Source organism: Cherax quadricarinatus, chromosome 65 (genome assembly GCF_038502225.1).
Source record: "Cherax quadricarinatus isolate ZL_2023a chromosome 65, ASM3850222v1, whole genome shotgun sequence".
Taxonomy (NCBI): domain Eukaryota; kingdom Metazoa; phylum Arthropoda; class Malacostraca; order Decapoda; family Parastacidae; genus Cherax; species Cherax quadricarinatus.
The window spans coordinates 20,441,280-20,457,881 of record NC_091356.1 but is presented as its reverse complement, the minus strand read 5'-3'; the positions used below and the strand labels follow the sequence as shown (position 1 = coordinate 20,457,881).

At 37.6% G+C, this 16,602-nt stretch overlaps 1 long non-coding RNA gene across 1 annotated transcript; it reads left to right on the top strand.

Moving 5' to 3' along the window:
* Positions 1-5,597: 5,597 nt before the first annotated feature.
* On the top strand, positions 5,598-8,850 carry LOC138854626 (uncharacterized). The gene is made up of 2 exons (XR_011393823.1): positions 5,598-5,908; positions 8,708-8,850. It is a non-coding gene; the product is annotated as an uncharacterized lncRNA (long non-coding RNA).
* The last annotated feature ends 7,752 nt before the right edge of the window (positions 8,851-16,602 follow it).

Here is a 16,602-nt window from a genome sequence, read left to right as displayed (position 1 = left end):
AAGACTCCTCTTCCTTGGATCAAGTTTTTTTTATTCTTCCCTCTGGGGTTAAGCATTCAAATGAACTCCCCCTATGGGGCATGATACTTTCTCTTAATACAGGTCTAAACAAATGTGACGTCACCCCACCCATGTTTACTCGGTGGTCAGTGACGTCACGAGATGACCTCTCACACAGGCTGAATAGTGTCGACTTCCCCCTGTCAGTGACGTCACGTGATGACCTCACACAGACCAACAGGCTGAACTAGTCGAGCAGACAATAACTTAAAAATGCAGGATAACACTAATACACAATATTTTCGTTTATTTATTATACAACCAATGCATTTCGTATACATCTAACAAAAATATACAAATTAATTGAAAAAAGGTGCAATTCATTGACTAAAATCAACATATTTTTCTCTTGAAGAAATTCTGTGCATTTTGTTCTGGATCTTCTTCGTCGTCACCATCTCAGTATTACACATTTCATATACAACATAGGGAAAACATTACACATTTTCACTCTTAACCCAGGATAACCCAAGTAATTTCACATTTTTTTTTTTCGTTAATACCCACAACAATCCACAATTTCTTTACAAAATACAACAAAAGATTCACTCTCCTCAAGTCTAGACATTTTTCTCGTTTTAACTATTTCATCAGAAAAAGTCTGGCGAATCTTATCTGACTGATCTCAGATAACATCTCAGATCACTCCCCACGAAGTAACCTTCTTTCTCCTTCTTACCCCTTCTCCCCTCCCTCCCAAACCCTCACTCTCCCACCCACATCCCACAACACCCACAACCAATATCACCCACAACCCAAAACACTCACAACAACCCACAACTTATAACCACTTTTCGGCATCACTAGTTTGACAACAACACCCACAACTCACAACACCCACAACTCACAACACCCACAACACCCCACAACCCACATCTTTTTGGTATCTCTAGTTCGACAACAATACCCACAACCCTCATCACTTACCAACTTATTCAAAATTTTTCCTCTTTCGATACAAATTTTTCCCATTCTTTTTACTGAATCTTAAATGTAATGCACATTCCTTCCTACATTACTAAAATTCGAACACAATCCTCTCCATACCCATCTCCTTGTATCCATATAAATTAATATTATACTCATAACAAATAATTATCTCATACCCAACTACTGCGGCACGTTTCTACACCCTCCAATCTTTTCCAATGTATCATAACTTTTCACTTCTATAATTTCTTTTATAATATTCACACATTACCTTTATTTTCAGTAAAATCCTCCCATATTTCATTAAATTTCTAATACAACCCTCCCCATACCCCTCTCCATCTCACCCACATTTCTTCACATCCACTCACCCATCTCCCTTTCACTCATAACCAACAATTTCATCAGAAAAAATCACCACAACACTTACAACTTATAATCACTTTTCGATAAATTCACTTGACACAATTTTACATATTACGAAGTTAACACACACACACACACACACACACACACACACACACACACACACTCACACATACACACACTTTTCTCAATATCTCTTATGAAATATATTCTCTCATCAACATCCTTATCATCTTACTACTGAACAACCCCCCAGATAACTTCGAACACTCTCATAAATCATTTGAATACTCTTGCACATCATTTGAACACCTTCAAGAAACACCTTTGAATAGTCTCAGACAACACTGAAACACTTTCAAGACAACATTTTGATTACTCCCAAATAAGATTTGACACCTCTAATTTATCAACACTTGCATATTTCATTAAATTACAACTCATCCACCAAACTCCTACCGCATTCGTCGGATTTTTACAAGATTAGCACAAAAACTAGCTCATATACTTATGAGTCATTACCAACACTAACACACACACACACACACACACACACACACACACACCAAACTTTACTTTGAACACTGCCCAAAACACCATCAATTACCATTGAATACTCCAAAAACATCATTCGAACACACCCAAATCACCACCGAATACTCCCAGAACACCTTCAATAATACTCTTGCACATCATTTGAACATCATCAAATACATCATCAAACTCCTTTGAATACTCCCAAATACACCACTGAATACTACCAAAACACCACCACTGAATACTACCAAAACACCACTGAATACTGCACAAACACTACTAAAAAAATCAGCAGAAACTAAGATCAACATTTACCTATGAATACTCCAAAAACATCATTTGAACACATTTAAAAACATCATCAAACTCCTTTGAATACTCCCAAATACACCACTGAATACTACCAAAACACCACCACTGAATACTACCAAAACGCCACTGAATACTGCCCAAACACTACTAAAAATCACCAGAAACTAAGATCAACACTACCAGCTAGTACCCATTTTATAGAAATCCCCACTAATTTTTTCTTAAATGTAATGCACATTCCTCCCTACACTCACTAAATTTCTAATAAAATCCATCTCCTCAAATCCACATAGTTTAATATTATACTCATAACCCACAATTTTTCTCAGTTCAACTATTTCATCAGAAAAAAAGTCACCCGCATTTTAATTTTGACTCAGTAATATTCACATGTCACAAATTTTTAGAAAACACTCATTTTTATAAATATATCACAAACACATCTAACTAAGATATGATATAAATCACATTTTAGCCACATTCCCTCGATTTCGGTAATATGAACAATATGTTTGGGATAACATTAGAACATTTCCAAATTACGTTGGAGCACATTCAAAAATATACTGGAACACTTCCAAATTACATTAGAGTACTCCAGAATTGCTTTGAACGACTCCATTTTTGGATATTTCCAAATTAGTTTTGGAAACTTTATCTTAAAATCGAACATTATTTTCTCGTTGGTAAACACACTCAATGGTAGAAATATTTACTCGATTTCCGGATAGAAACACAATCCTCGCTCTGAGAGACTCCTTGAGCTTATATGGCTTACCCCAAAGTATTGCGTCATGATTTTTGTACAACCCCCTCCGGCAATAATCTCCTTACTGAACACTTGTGTCAACACAGGACAGACAGACGCCATGAAATGGAGTTCACACCCAAGGTAGAAAATCGCATACTCATTACGTTTCTCCTTACAACACACCTGCGTGTAATCATGAAAAAGAGATATAACATTTGTATTCCACCTCAATACTTTTTTTCATGCTAAGGTTTGATTGATTTAAAATTCATCATGTCTTAAGAATTATTATTAAACATTTCTCTTTTTAATGAATGATTCATCATATATTATTGATCTTGGGGTAACAACACTCTCTGAACATCATAAATCCTTCTCTCTAGGTCTTTTTTCTTCCAAGCCCCGTCACATCAGTACCTGTAAATGTTAATATTTTTTTATTATTTCATTAGCATATAATGGGGAGAATTTTGCATCATCACCTGCAAAAGATATAAACCAACTAATAGCTATATATTTTTTTTCACTATCCCAAACATGTGCCTCTCAAGTGTTACATCACTATTCCTCTCGTTAACTTAAATATCTTCCCACTATTAACTTAAAAGCATTATCATACTGTGTCCCCTTATTAACTTAAATGAACTAAAAGCGTGTTGTTAACTTAAATGATGTAAGCATTATGGTAGACATGATTCTTGGTGTTCTGGTTGAGAGAGAAGGCCGAAATGGTAAGTAACACATTTCACGAAGAGGTAAATATGAGTTATATATATTAGTTAAAATATATTTCTCTCTTCAAGTTATAATTACTTCCTCATAATAATAATTTAAATGAATTAAACCACTGATACAAGGTAAATAATTTTGCTTACCTTATAAGTTACTCACACATTAGGTTCAATGTTTTTAATATATTGTTTAATATCTGTGAAAAGTTCTCTCCAAATTAATTTCGACTTCTCTGTGTTGTACCAGGAGTATCACGATCTTCAACTCTGCATCTTCTCAGATTAAATAATGGTTCTCTACTCCGATACACATCAGCATAAGGATATTTCTTACCCAAATAATAACTTGCACCATATCCTTTTATAGCAACACAATTCGCATGAAAAATAATGCAGGCGTTGTCACGACAATATTTTTCATTGTACAATTTTCCTTCTTCAATTTTAAAATATTTTTCCATCCTATTGTCTGTCTCCATTTTCTTGAGATGGTTAGTCACTCTCTGGTGGAAGAGGTACTGATGTATGAACAACAAAGATCAGAGATGTTTATACTCATTACCATTCCTGCCAGATGTATGATCTCTATTCAGTTGCCTAATAAGGTTTTAGAGTGATGGTGAATAAAACAAAAAAAAGTATTATAGAGATATTTTATTTGTCATATTTTACAATAATGACAACAATATTTCTACGACGTTTTTTTAATTCCTTTGCAAAATCATGAATGATTTTAAGATATGCATGCCAATCACCTCCAGCTGAAGCACATCCAATTCCTTCTGGAAACACAACTTTTTCCATTATAATCCCGTTGGGGTCTGTTAATAACCACTTAACAAGATCATTCATGCACTCTTTAAATATAATCTCACGACCTTTCTTTGTATCTAAATATTTGCATGTATTGTAGTAGGTCTTATCAACTTTACAGTTCATATAATACTTATGTGGAGGTCCCATTGCATAATGTGCGAACATATTGGCAATCATGGGGTTATTTTTTCCATTATTTACAAATTTTATGCTCTCAAATTTATCACGAGTGACTTCACTAGCTAGATTTGCTTTATGACATCCAGGAGATCTAAATGAATATGGATTGCTAGTGGTAAAACCTGACTTAAAGCATCAGCAAGACCTCCCTTTTTCAATTTATCAGCACAATAATTTGCTTGTTGTACTAAAAGAATTTTATGACTGCCACTAAAATCTTTTGTAATATTACCTTTCATTAACGAAAGATATTTTTCTTCATCTTTTGTTGCTTCTTTACCTGTAATTTTGATAAAATATAGTATTATATCCCAAAAATTAAGTTTGTTACTCAACAAATGAAAAAAAAATATTTCTCATTAGAATTTCTAAAAATTACATTGTGGGTGAATTTACTCAATAATATCTCATTAAAAACTCATGTTCAAAATCTTCCATTGCTATCAGCATTTCTTTATCGGTGAGATATTGTTCAGTCACCTTCCTTTGTTTTGGAGGGTTGTGATCAAGGTCTTCTATTGAATTAATCATTTCTTTATCAGAGCAGTGATGTGTAGACACTTTTGCTTCTGTAACAAATTTTTTTTCACATGTAACTTCCACTTATTAATTGAGCTTTTCATCTTGTTAACTTAAACACAAGATGACTCTAACACAAATTTTTTTAGACTATAACAAAAATCTCACTTGAATTTTTACAGTCCAGTGAACTTAACGTAGATCTGAAGTCTCCATCTAAATACTCTTGTAACTCAATACAGATGTGTCTTCTTATACTCTTTTCACCACGAGGGTTGTCGAGTTAGTAGTTTTTATAACTATATGTGTAGAGAAATTTGTTCCATGAAAACACTACATGGCATCACCATGACGATAGATGAATGAACCACCATGAGTTTAGTGTCATACAGGATGGGGAGAGTTAAACATTTGTTGGATCTCTTTGATGAGGTGAAGAATCTTAAGTGGAATGAATATAAACCTTTAATATGTAAAGTCTTATCCGGAGGAGGTGATCTTAGCAAGAAAAATTATGAAAAAGTTGTATCGTGGATGAACTTCGTGGGGAACTTCACCAACTGTGTTGATTTCTAGCAAATGATTGGAATTGGTAATGTGTTTGTTGGATCCTGTAGAGTGTAATCATAACTTACTTCAACGGTATTATGACTTGTTATTACTATACCGATGGTACATACCTGGAAATACATGAAGACAATTAAAGGTAAGAAAAATTTGATCAATGAGTATCGTGACGTCAAGCTTTTAGTTCATTTAAGTTAATAAGGGGAAGATACCTGCTCTATCCTGTTTTAACGTGTTGATGGATAGTGACGACACACTTTTAGTTCATTTAAGTTAAGGGGACACAGTATGATTATGCTTTTAAGTTAATAATGGGAAGATGTTCAATCCTGTTTGGGGGAGCGTGATGTCACAAACAAGTAGTAAGTGTTGCCAAAAAAATATTGTCTGAATATTTCTTTTTTACTGAAAAATAAGGAAAGTTAACAATGGCTAAACATATTGATTGAAATATACGATGGATAATATATATGCTTTGAAGAAATTCCCTGTAATGTGTATTTGTATTATTATTTTTGGTAAAAATATTTGGAGTGAAATGGTAAGGAATCACTTGAGCAGAAGAAGAAATGTGGAGATGGTTACGAAAAAACATACTAGTGTGGTGTTTATAGAAATGTTATATACAATTAAGAGAGTCGAACCCTTTCAAAAAAGAATTGATGCGGAACGTGTTCTCTCAAAAGAAGAGATTGTAGCTGAGGTACAAGAAATGACTCAACGACGGAGTGAAGAAATATTGGAAAATTTATTGTTACGAGAATGTGAATGGAGTAGTCATTTATCTCAAACTTTAATTATACCAAAGCCCAAAATATTAATTACAAAGATGGATTTTGAAATGGCTGATCCTAGTTTAGGTAAGTTTAATGAAATTTTCATTTAATACTATTTAGCAACTCTTTATGTGTATGGGAGAGTTGTGTGTAAGTCACCACAAGACATTATCAGGGAACCGCATCGAAAGCATCTAATATGGGGAAACTTGGTGATTTCATTGTTATTTCTGAAACAGTGAAAGATCTTCCTTGGTTGGAATTTTGCAACACTGTCAATCAACTCTTAAGGAAAGATGGTGAATCAATGAGTGAAAAGAATTTTCAACGAGTTAAAAATTGGTTAGAAAATGAACTTGATTCGCATGAATTCATTGATAAAATGGTAACAGAGTGGAGTGATGATCTGGTATATTATATTTTGGAAAACAATATATCTGAAAACTTTGTCAGTCAAATATTTAATAGACACTATAATCTGTGCATTTTGCATAGATGGTACAACACAAAGAAGTGGAAATTAATTTGGAGAGAACTTTTCACAGATATTAAACAATATATTAAAAACATTGAACCTAATGTGTGAGTAACTTATAAGGTAAGCAAAGAATCACACACAAAGTGGGAGTTGTCACAGCTGCTCTTTGCTGATGACACTGTGCTCTTGGGAGATTCTGAAGAGAAGTTGCAGAGATTGGTGGATGAATTTGGTAGGGTGTGCAAAAGAAGAAAATTAAAGGTGAATACAGGAAAGAGTAAGGTTATGAGGATAACAAAAAGATTAGGTGATGAAAGATTGAATATCAGATTGGAGGGAGAGAGTATGGAGGAGGTGAATGTATTCAGATATTTGGGAGTGGACGTGTCAGCGGATGGGTCTATGAAAGATGAGGTGAATCATAGAATTGATGAGGGAAAAAGAGTGAGTGGTGCACTTAGGAGTCTGTGGAGACAAAGAACTTTGTCCTTGGAGGCAAAGAGGGGAATGTATGAGAGTATAGTTTTACCAACGCTCTTATATGGGTGTGAAGCGTGGGTGATGAATGTTGCAGCGAGGAGAAGGCTGGAGGCAGTGGAGATGTCATGTCTGAGGGCAATGTGTGGTGTGAATATAATGCAGAGAATTCGTAGTTTGGAAGTTAGGAGGAGGTGCGGGATTACCAAAACTGTTGTCCAGAGGGCTGAGGAAGGGTTGTTGAGGTGGTTCGGACATGTAGAGAGAATGGAGCGAAACAGAATGACTTCAAGAGTGTATCAGTCTGTAGTGGAAGGAAGGCGGGGTAGGGGTCGGCCTAGGAAGGGTTGGAGGGAGGGGGTAAAGGAGGTTTTGTGTGCGAGGGGCTTGGACTTCCAGCAGGCATGCGTGAGCGTGTTTGATAGGAGTGAATGGAGACAAATGGTTTTTAATACTTGACGTGCTGTTGGAGTGTGAGCAAAGTAACATTTATGAAGGGATTCAGGGAAACCGGCAGGCCGGACTTGAGTCCTGGAGATGGGAAGTACAGTGCCTGCACTCTGAAGGAGGGGTGTTAATGTTGCAGTTTAAAAACTGTAGTGTAAAGCACCCTTCTGGCAAGACAGTGATGGAGTGAATGATGGTGAAAGTTTTTCTTTTTCGGGCCACCCTGCCTTGGTGGGAATCGGCCGGTGTGATAATAAAAAAAAAAAAAAAAATAAAATTATTTACCTTGTATCAGTGGTTTAATTCATTTAAATTATTATTATGAGGAAGTAATTATAACTTGAAGAGAGAAATATATTTGAACTAATATATAACTCATATTTACGTCTTCGTGAAATGTGTTACTTACCATTTCGGCCTTTCTCTCTCTCTCTCTCTCTCTCTCTCTCTCTCTCTCTCTCTCTCTCTCTCTCTCTCTCTCTCTACCAGAACACCAAGAATCATGTCTACCATAATGCTTACATCATTTAAGTTAACAACACGCTTTTAGTTCATTTAAGTTAATAAGGGGACACAGTATGATTATGCTTTTAAGTTAATAGTGGGAAGATATTTAACTTAACTGATAGTGATAGTGATAGTGATACTGATAGTGAAAAAAAATATATAACTTTTAGTTGGTTTATATCTTTTACAGGTGATGATGCAAAATTCTCCCCATTATATGCTAATGAAATAAAAAAAATATTAACATTTACAGGTACTGATGTGACGGGGCTTGGAAGAAAAAAGACCTAGAGAGGAGGATTTATGATGTTTAGAGCGTGTTGTTACACCAAGATTAATAATATATGATGAATCATTCATTAAAAAGAGAAATGTTTAATAAAAATTCTTAAGACATGATGAATTTTAAATCAATCAAACCTTAGCATGAAAAAAAGTATTGAGGTAGAATACAAATGTTATATCTCTTTTTCATGATTACACGCAGGTGTGTTGTAAGGAGAAACGTAATGAGTACGCGATTTTCTACCTTGGGTGCGAACACCATTTCATGGCGTCTGTCTGTCCTGTGTTGACACAAGTGTTCAGTAAGGAGATTATCGCCGGAGGGGGTTGTACAAAAATCATGACGCAATACTTTGGGGTAAGCCATATAAGCTCAAGGAGTCTCTCAGAGCGAGGATTGTGTTTCTATCCGGAAATCGAGTAAATATTTCTACCATTGAGTGTGTTTACCAACAAGAAAATAATGTTCGATATTAAGATAAAGTTTCCAAAACTAATTTGGAAATATCCAAAAATGGAATCGTTCAAAGTAATTCTGGAGTACTCTAATGTAATTTGGAAGTGTTCCAATATATTTCTGAAAGTGCTCCAACGTAATTTGAAAATGTTCTAATGTTATCGCAAACATTTTGTTCATATTACCGAAATCGAGGGAATGTGACTAAAAATGCGATTTATATCATATCTTAGTTGGATGTGTTCGTGATATATTTATAAAAATGAGTGTTTTCTAAAAATTTGTGACATGTTGTGAATATTACTGAGTCAAAATGAAAATGCGGGTGACTTTTTTTTCTGATGAAATAGTTGAACTGAGAAAAATTGTGGGTTATGAGAATAATATTAAACTATGTGGATTTGAGGAGATGGATTTTATTAGAAATTTAGTGAGTGTAGGGAGGAATGTGCATTACATTTAAGAAAAAATTAGTGGGGATTTCTATAAAATGGGTATTAGCTGGTAGTGTTGATCTTAGTTTCTGGTGATTTTTAGTAGTGTTTGGGCAGTATTCAGTGGCGTTTTGGTAGCATTAAGTGATGGTGTTTTGGTAGTATTCAGTGGTGTATTTGGGAGTATTCAAAGGAGTTTGATGATGTTTTTGATGGTATTCAAATGATGTGCAAGAGTATTATTGAAGGTGTTCTGGGAGTATTCGGTGGTGATTTGGGTGTGTTCGAATGATGTTTTTGGAGTATTCAATGGTAATTGATGGTGTTTTTGGCAGTGTTCAAAGTAAAGTGTGGTGTGTGTGTGTGTGTGTGTGTGTTAGTGTTGGTAATGACTCATAAGTATGTAAGCTAGTTTTTGTGCTAATCTTGTAAAAATCTGACGAATGCGGTAGGAGTTTGGTGGATGAGTTGTAATTTAATGAAATATGTAAGTGTAGATAAATTAGAGATGTCAAATCTTATTTGGGAGTAAACAAAATGTTGTCTTGAAAGTGTTTCAGTGTTGTCTGAGACTATTCAAAGGTGTTTCTTGAAGGTGTTCAAATGATGTGCAAGAGTATTCAAATGATTTATGAGAGTGTTCGAAGTTATCTGGGGGGTTGTTCAGTAGTAAGATGATAAAGGATGTTGATGAGAGAATATATTTCATAAGAGATATTGAGAAAAGTGTATGTATGTGTGTGTGTGTGTGTGTGTGTGTATGTGTGTGCGTGTGTGTGTGTGTGTGTGTGTGTGTATGTGTGTGTGTGTGTGTGTGTGTATGTGTGTGTGTGTGCGTGTGTGTGTGTATGTGTGTATGTGTGTGTGTGTGTGTGTGTGTATGTGTGTGCGTGTGTGTGTGTGTATGTGTGTGCGTGTGTGTGTGTGTGTGTGTGTGTGTATGTGTGTGTGTGTGTGTGTACTCACCTATTTGTGGTTGCAGGGGTCGAGTCCTAGCTCCTGGCCCCGCCTCTTCACCGGTTGCTACTAGGCCCTCTCTCTCCCCGCTCCATGAGCTTTTTCAAACCTCGTCTTAAAACTGTGTATGGTTCCTGCCTCCACTACGTCATTTTCTAGGCTATTCCACTGCCTTACAACTCTATGACTGAAGAAATACTTCCTACTATCTCTCTGACTCATTTGTGTCTTCAACTTCCAATTGTGGCCTCTTGTTTCTGTGTCCCCTCCCTGTAACATCCTGTCCTTGTCCACCTTGTCTATTCCACGCAGTATTTTATATGTCGTTATCATGTCTCCCCTGACCCTCCTGTCCTCCAGTGTCGTCAGGCCGATTTCCCTTAATCTTTCTTCATAGGACATTCCCCTTAGCTCAGGAACTAACCTTGTTGCAAACCTTTGTACTTTCTCTAGTTTCTTGACGTGCTTTATCAAGTGCGGGTTCCAAACAGGTGCTGCATACTCCAGTATGGGCCTGACATACACGGTGTACAGTGTCTTGAATGATTCCTTACTAAGGTATCGGAATGCTGTTCTCAGGTTTGCCAGGCGCCCATATGCTGCAGCAGTTATCTGATTGATGTGTGCTTCCGGAGACATGCTCGGTGTTATACTCACCCCAAGATCTTTCTCCTTGAGTGAGGTTTGCAGTCTTTGGCCACCTAGCCTATACTCTGTCTGTGGTCTTCTGTGCCCTTCCCCTATCTTCATGACTTTGCATTTGGCAGGATTAAATTCGAGAAGCCATTTGCTGGACCAGGTGTCCAGTCTGTCCAGGTCTCTTTGAAGTCCTGCCTGGTCCTCATCAGATTTAATTCTCCTCATTAACTTCACATCATCTGCAAACAGGGACACTTCTGAGTCTAACCCTTCCGTCATGTCGTTCACATATACCAAAAATAGCACTGGTCCTAGGACCGACCCCTGTGGGACCCCGCTCGTCACAGGTGCCCACTGTGATACATCATTACGTACCATGACTCGTTGTTGCCTCCCTGTCAGGTATTCTCTGATCCATTGCAGTGCCCTTCCTGTTATATGCGCCTGATGCTCTAGCTTCTGCACTAATCTCTTGTGAGGAACTGTGTCAAAGGCCTTCTTGCAGTCCAAGAAGATGCAATCAACCCACCCCTCTCTCTCTTGTCTTACTTCTGTTATTTTATCATAAAACTCCAAAAGGTTTGTGACACAGGATTTGCCTTCCGTGAATCCGTGCTGGTTGGCATTTATACTCCTGTTCCGTTCCAGGTGCTCCACCACTCTCCTCCTGATAATCTTCTCCATAATTTTGCATACTATACACGTCAATGACACAGGTCTATAGTTTAGTGCCTCTTTTCTGTCTCCTTTTTTGAAAATGGGAACTACATTTGCCGTCTTCCATACCTCAGGTAGTTGCCCAGTTTCCAGGGATGTGTTGAAGATTGTGGTAAGTGGTACGCACAACATATCTGCTCCCTCTCTAAGGACCCACGGAGAGATGTTGTCCGGTCCCATTGCCTTTGAGGTATCGATGTCCCTTAGCAGTTTCTTCACCTCCTCCTCATCTGTATGTATGTCGTCCAACACTTGTTGGTGCATTCCTTGTTGGTGTCCCCATCTGGTCTGTCCCCCCAGAGTCCTTCCTGTCTCTACTGTAAATACTTCCTTAAATCTCGTGTTGAGCTCCTCACATACCTCTTGATCGTTTCTTGTGAGTTCTCCACCTTCTTTCCTCAGCCTTATCACCTGGTCCTTGACTGTTGTCTTCCTCCTAATGTGGCTATACAGCAGTTTCGGGTCAGATTTGACTTTCGATGCTATGTCGTTTTCATACTGTCGCTGGGCCTCCCTCCTTATCTGCGCATACTCGTTTCTGGCTCTTCTACTAATCTCCTTGTTTTCCTGGGTCCTATGCCTCCTGTACCTTTTCCATTCTCTGTTGCACTTAGTTTTTGCCTCCCTACACCTTCGGGTAAACCAAGGACTCGTTTTGGTCTTCCTATTATTTCTGTTTCCCTTGGGAACAAAACTTTCCTCTGCCTCCTTGCACTTTGTTGCCACATATTCCATCATCTCGTTTACTGATTTTCCTACCATTTCTCTGTCCCACTGAACCTCCTGCAGGAAGTTTCTCATACCTGTGTAGTCCCCCCTTTTATAGTTTGGCCTGTCCCCTTCAGTTCCTGTTACCTTCTCCACTTGTAACTCTACTATATAGTCAAAACTCAGAACCACATGATCGCTAGCTCCAAGGGGCCCCTCGTAAGTGATGTCCTCAATGTCTGAACTGCTCAGGATGAACACAAGATCCAGTCTTGCTGGCTCATCCTCCCCTCTCTCTCTGGTTGTGTCCCTGACATGTTGATGCATGAGGTTTTCAAGTACCACATCCATCATCTTGGCTCTCCATGTTTCGGGACCCCCATGTGGCTCCAGGTTTTCCCAGTCGATCTCCCTGTGGTTGTGTGTGTGTGTGTGTGTGTGTGTGTGTATGTGTGTGTGTGTGTGTGTGTGTGTGTTAACTTCGTAATATGTAAAATTGTGTCCAGTGAATTTGTCGAAAAGTAATTATAAGTTGTAAGTGTTGTGGTGACTTTTTCTGATAAAATTGTGGATTATGAGTGAAAGGGAGATGGGTGAGTGGATGTGAAGAAATGTGGGTGAGATGGAGAGGGGTATGGGGAGGGTTGTATTAGAAATTTAATGAAATATAGGGGGATTTTACTGAAAATAAAGGTAATGTGTGAATATTATAAAAGAAATTATAGAAGTGAAAAGTTATGATACATTGGAAAAGATTGGAGGGTGTAGAAACATGCCGCAGTAGTTGGGTATGAGATAATTATTTGTTGTGAGTATAATATTAATTTATATGGATACAAGGAGATGGGTATGGAGAGGATTTTATTAGAATTTTAGTAATGTAGGAAGGAATGTGCATTACATTCAAGATTCAGTAAAAAGAATGGGAAAAATTTGTATCGAAAGAGGAAAATTTTTGAATAAATTGGTAAGTGATGAGGGTTGTGGGTATTGTTGTCGAACTAGAGATACCAAAAAGATGTGGGTTGTGGGGTGTTGTGGATTGTGGGGTGTTGTGGGTGTTGTGAGCTGTGGGTGTTGTGAATTGTGGGTGTTGTTGTCGAACTAATGATGCCGAAAAGTGGTTATAAGTTGTGGGTTGTTGTTGTGAGTGTTTTGGGTTGTGGGTGATGTGGGTTGTGGGATGTGGGTGGGAGAGTGAGGGTTTGGGAGGGAGGGGAGAAGGGGTAAGAAGGAGAGAGAAGGTTACTTCGTGGGGAGTGACCTGAGATGTTATCTGAGATCGGTCAGATAAGATTCGCCAGACTTTTTCTGATGAAATAGTTGAAACGAGAAAAATGTCTAGACTTGAGAGCGAATCTTTTGTTGTATTTTGTAAAGAAATTGTGGATTGTTGTGGGTATTAACGAAAAAAAATGTGGAATTATTTGGGTTATCCTGGGTTAAGAGTGAAAATGTATAATGTTTTCCCTATGTTGTATATGAAATGTGTAATACTGAGATGGTGACGACGAAGAAGATCCAGAACAAAATGCACAGAATTTCTTCAAGAGAAAAATATGTTGATTTTAGTCAATGAATTGCACTTTTTTTCAATTAATTTGTATATTTTTGTTAGATGTATATGAAATGCATTGGTTGTATAATAAATAAACGAAAATATTGTGTATTAGTGTTATCCTGCATTTTTAAGTTATTGTCTGCTCGACAAGATTCAGCCTGTTGGTCTGAGGTCATCACATGACGTCACTGACATAGGGGGAAGTCGACAAGATTCAGCCTGTGAGAGGTCATTGCTTGACGTCACTGACCGCCGAGTAAACATGGGTGGGGTGACGTCATACTTGCTTAGACCTGTATTAAGAGAAAGTATCATGCCCCATAGGGGGAGTTCATTTGAATGCTTACCCCCAGAGGGGGGAATCCAAAAAAACTTGATCCAAGGAAGAGGAGTCTTTGTATTATTGATATCGAGAAAAAATTTGATCCAAGGAAGTTGAGATCATAAGAAAATTTGGGGAAGAAGTGGATGGAGGGAGGGTGTTGATCCGAGGAGATCATAAGAATTTCGAAACCCCTGAGCGGGAATCCAAAAAAGCTTGATCCAAGGAGATGGAGTCTTTGTATTATCGAGAAAAACTTGATCCAAGGAAGTGGAGCAGGAATATTTGGGGTAGAAGTGGGTGGTGGGAGCGTGTTGATCCGAGGAGATCATAAGAAATTCGAAACCCCATAGAGGGGAATCCAAAAAAACTTGATCCAAGGAAGTGGAGGAGAAATACTTGGACATAGAGGGTGTTGATCCGAGGAGATCATAAAAATTTCGAAACCCCAGAGGGGGGAATCCAAAAAAACTTGATCCAAGGAGATGGAATCTTTGTATTATCGAGAAAAACTTGATCCAAGGAGTTAGAGCAGAAATTTTGGGGTGGAAGTGGGTGGGGGAGGGTGTTGATCCAAGGAGTTGAAGAATACAAGAAAATTCGAAACCCCATAGGGGGAGGAATATAAAAAATTTGATCCAAGGAGATGGAGCCTTTGTATTATCGAGAAAAACTTGATCCAAGGAAGTAGAGCAGGAATATTTGGGGTAGAAGTGGGTGGTGGGAGGGGTACCCATAGGGGGGAAACACAAAAACTTCATCCGAGGAGATGGAAAGCACAAGAAAATGAAATTCAAAAAAAAATCGAAAAAAATCGGAAAAAAAATCGGGGAGCGGGGGCGATCCGGCGTACGCTGCAGAAGGCGCGGGCGGGCGCGAGGGCGGGCGCGGGTCGGCGCGGGCGGGCTCCGGTCGGGCGGGCTCGCGGGCGGGCGCGCGGGCGCGGAAGGAGACCGCTCAGGAATACAGCGTACAGAGAATGCAGCCACTCAGGAATACAGCGTACAGAGGAAGCCACTCAGCCGCATACGGCGCTCAGAAGAAACCAGTACTACTCACATCTAATCTGTTAACCTTCCTTATCTTCCTTCTTCCTGAACTGTGAACCACTTGCTGCAACTCTTTACCTCACCAGCCACCCTAGCCCACCTAGGCGAAGCTTCAGCCTCCTATTTTCCTCCTGATGGAGAACCTCCTTAAACACTTTAACCTGAGATTCCATGGTGCTCAGCAACACCCCACGCTAATTCCCAGATATATTAGTACTGTTCACAACAGACTGAATATTGTGTCTGTATATATCGACACTAGAGTTTTCTTTGCCCAGGCTAGGTATATGATGCCTGAATGTTATAGTGTGCAGTATCACAAAGTTTATATTTCAGGTGTTTATAATATGCGATATTATTTATGGTACCCAAAAAGTTAATATTTTATTAAAATTTTTATGTCATGTAATATGTATTAAACAATAACATCACAGAACTATTTTGGGGGGAAACCTAATTCTTTCTATAGAGTTTGCTGCAGGTAATTTATAAAGGTTTCAGTGTATCATTAATACAAACCATATATATATTTTTTTTTTAGTTTTGTTAAAAGAAATTCCATTTTTCATAAAATTTGATACGATTACCAATAATGATAAACATATATATATATATATATATATATATATATATATATATATATATATATATATATATATATATATATATATATATATATATATATATATATATATATTATAATGAATCGCTTCGTTTTCCAGATTCTTTCCTCATAACATTTTTAAAATAATGCAATATCGTTTTAACTGTAATTGATAAAAAAATTAGAAAAGATAATAAAAGCCAATTACGATTTTTTGAAGATTTCTCATCAGGCTGCTACCATATACAGATTTAAATTATTTTCAGAAAAGGAAGCTAAGAAATGCCTTCCTTTCCTGGAAAATCTACTCATTAAATAAAACATCTACCTCAAATTTAAACTATAGAAAAATCTGCCAACAAAAAGGACATGAATCACTACACCTACCGATGAGTTGTTGTTCATTTGTTTCTTG